This window comes from Helianthus annuus, chromosome 1, assembly GCF_002127325.2.
Source record: "Helianthus annuus cultivar XRQ/B chromosome 1, HanXRQr2.0-SUNRISE, whole genome shotgun sequence".
Lineage (NCBI taxonomy): Eukaryota > Viridiplantae > Streptophyta > Magnoliopsida > Asterales > Asteraceae > Helianthus > Helianthus annuus.
In genome coordinates this window covers 9,104,310-9,107,988 of record NC_035433.2, presented here as the reverse complement: position 1 = coordinate 9,107,988, position 3,679 = coordinate 9,104,310, and the positions used below count along the sequence as shown (strand labels likewise).

The 3,679-nt window shown below is 37.7% G+C and overlaps 1 long non-coding RNA gene across 1 annotated transcript; it reads right to left on the bottom strand.

Moving 5' to 3' along the window:
• Positions 1 to 1,244: 1,244 nt before the first annotated feature.
• On the bottom strand, positions 1,245 to 2,106 carry LOC110935724. The gene is made up of 2 exons (XR_002589361.2): positions 2,007 to 2,106; positions 1,245 to 1,331 (listed from the first exon to the last, which is right to left on the bottom strand). It is a non-coding gene; the product is annotated as an uncharacterized LOC110935724 (long non-coding RNA).
• Positions 2,107 to 3,679: the final 1,573 nt, after the last annotated feature.

The following is a 3,679-nucleotide window of genomic DNA, read 5'->3' as shown; positions in this document are numbered from 1 at the left end:
CCACGCCCCCGTGTCCGCTGGGCACGACCCCGTGGTGGGCAATAGAAGCTTCTACCACTTTGTCTTTTGTGCCAGGGCTGACCATTCTGGACACTTCCCCGTGCTCGCTGAGCACGGCCCCGTGTTGAGCTGGACACGCCCCGTGTCCGCTGGACACAGCCCCGTGTTCAGCTGGGCACAGCCCCATGCTCAGCTGGGCACAACCCCATGCTCAGCTTTCTTCTTGTTTTTGCTTTGGGAGATGCTGTCGAGGAGTCGGGCATGCCACGTTTCTTCCTTTTCTTTGTATTTATGTTGGATTTGGCTGCATTTTTGCTTCTTTTGTTCATTTAAGCTCTTTTAAACCTGAAAATACAAAAGGAAAACAAAAGCACACTTTTTCCAACATTAGTACTTAAAAAGGGTTAGTTTTATGCCTCATTTGATGTAATTTATATGTTGCATTTTACACACATCACTAACTAATCATAAAACTCGTTTCCAAGCAACCTTTAAGGGTTGTTTGCTAAGTTTAACTTATAAGGGCGTTTTGGTCCATCTTGGCCCTTCATTAACGATAAGAGATTACTGTAACATGTTTGACCCATAAGCCCCCTTTTCAACTATGATTTTATTTGAAAGGTCGATAGGCCTTTCAAACGTAATGACCATCGTTTGTAACATTCGGTTTACCTATTTAAGTAACCAAAAATCTATTTTAGACTTCGATTAACTCTCATTAAACCTTACGTTTAAATGAGAGTTATCCTATTATGCGTACCTGGCTCGGATCATTATATTGACCCATTTAATACCTTGCCTCAATAGCCGCTAAGTAATAGCGATGTAAATATCCGCTCGATAATTATTTCTGTAATTATACAACTCAACAAAGCATTAGTCGATATTGTCAAAAAGTGATAATTTTCACTTTTTGATCCGTTTGGTCTAAATGACCGATTATATTGGCGAGATGAAGCTTATTGCCATCTCGTCTACCGTCTACACGACTCGCTCCGGTGTTCGCCGTACGGTCGTTTTAATTATAAATCGCCTCTTAATACTTTTTGGCCTATTAAGGCTTACGAAATACGTATCTTTCAAAACCAACAATTATTGTCAATTATAATTTCACCCTTATTGGTTATCTTGTTCCGTATAACTACATGCCGGAACACCATGTCTCAAATTTCCATTTGTCTTATTCGTAATTCATACGACAAAAGAACATTCTAAAATATATGACTAGTGTAAGCCATACTTACCTTGCATCCAAGCAACGTTTTCTTTTCGTACTTGCTCCATTTGACCCGCTTCCTCCCAAGCCTTCATCTAGCTTGTCAAGAGTCAAACTATCATCATAATTCGTAAGACGGTTAGTTTAGTCATTATTAGCTACGACTATTCCATCTTACAAATTTTTATGTCGAATCTACCATTCGACTTCATTATTGGTTAGTTTAACTTTCTCAAAGTTAACTATCGTTATTCATATATTATGCACGATTAAGGCAAATCAACATTATGATTAGAACCCGTTTTATCCCATATCTCATGTAATTAGTCAAGCTTGCCAATTACGCGTTTCACTTGAATTTCAGCACTTTACTTCTCATTTAGGCATTTTAACAAACACCTAATGGGCATAATTCTACACATTTGCTAACTAGTTCATAACTAGTCATTTTTACCAAGATTAACATCAAAATTCAACCACTATCACTTATAATCAAATACTCAAACTTGCAAATTGTTTAAGTATTTCATGATTACTTAACATGCATGATAATTCTAATCATAATCATATCATCAAATCCATCTTATGACTAATACCCACTTAGCCTAGTGTGAGAATTCATTCAATCATTCAATTCCTATCATGTTATGCATGATTTCACTTAGGGTTTTGTTACTAAACATGTATACATCACTAATTCAGTTCTAATTTCTACGATTTACACCAAAATCGCATATAGTGATGTTCATTCAATTTTTACAACTTCATGTAACAACACAATTTTACATACCTCTTGATCCCCTTGACTTGGTGATCATTTGTATGTATTCATGCCTTTGATTCGAGCCCGATTTGGCCTTCAATTTGGTTGATTTTGTGAAACTAGGGTTTTTGATTCTTGGAGAACCTTCTGGTCGATCAGAACACGCACACCATGTGTGTGTGTGTATTTTTTTTTTGTTTTAATAAAACAAGTTTCCTACTTGTCCATTTTAGTCCCTCATGTTTTATTTTGATCAAATGAAGCTATATCTCATCATTAGTTACTTAATCTCATGCTACTAACTAGGTTAGTTACTCCTAGTTACTTTAACAGGTTCGGGAAGTTATAACCCGTTATGTTTTAAGTCCCGTTAATTTGGCCTTTTTAAATACTTTGTTTTCTCAAAGAATTTACTCCCCTTTTTAATTAATATTAGGTTTATTTATTTGAGTCCTAATATTTACCGGGTTAATTTTTACCACTATCGGTATTTTACCCGTCTTTTAGTATTAACGGGGTTTTATTACCAAACCCGTTTTTGGGGTGTTACCCTAGATAACGTGGTAATCAGTAGGTATAGTCACTAGGGACTATAACCATCGTGATTACGCTCACGTTATGAAGTTCAAACGAACTTCGCGTTGACCATAAACTGGTCAATGCAGAAAGTCAAACGCAGTTTGACTTAAACGCTAAAACGAACGAAAAAACGCGAAAGAATACTTACAGAAGGTCCCCGCAAGATTGATTTCCAAGTATTTCTCAGGTATGAAGTGGTAATCACTCCAACTTAGAGAAAATCTCAGAAAATCAAGTGGGTTGGAAGTGAATTCATGGGGGGGTATTTATAGATTTCGTAGAACCGTTAGGATCGTTTCTTGAAATCCGAGCTTCGATCTCCACCCTCCATGTGTGCCCATTGTTTTAGAAAACCATGGGACATCCAAAACCAGCCCACAAGATGCAAGAAACCATGGGTAAAGGTGTGTAACAGCTGGAAATGGCTGGAAAGCACATTCTGCTGATCTGGGGAGGCTTTACGGACCGTATGAGGTCCCTTACGGTCCGTAAGGACCTCTGGTGCTGGCAGAAATTTTCACAAAATGGCAGAACAGGCCCCTGTGACTCCGAACTTGATTTTTGATGCGATTTGACACGTGTAAGCCCCGTTAACCTCATTTTAAGGCTCAAATATGAAGTTAAAGTATAGGGAACTTAAAATGTGCTCAAAAATATGTCGGATGTCGGTTCGTTTGGCCGTACGATTGCGTTGTTCGGTTAATTACGACGGAAGTCGTAACGGATGCAAAAATGGTCCAAATTGCGCGACGATTGGATTTTTGACAAGCTAATCACTAAAACATAATATTTTAATGATTACATAAATTTTTGGATGTCCGGAAGTATTCAGAACGTAAGTTATGCGCGAAAATGCAAACTTATGCACTTTTTGACGCTTTTAGTCCCTGAATGAGCATAAAGTTTATTTTAGCACACCGAACCCCTCAAAGCCTATTTCTAAGCTATATAAAGGATATTTAGGGTGTGTTCAACTTATGATCATGTTCCGGAATGTTCGTTACAGTTCAAATCGGCATACTTTCGCAGTTTGTCAATTTTAGTCCCTGTAAGCGAATTGACTGGATTTTGCCATACCAAAGCCTTCAAAACTTATTTCTAAGTTATGTAAAGGTTATTTA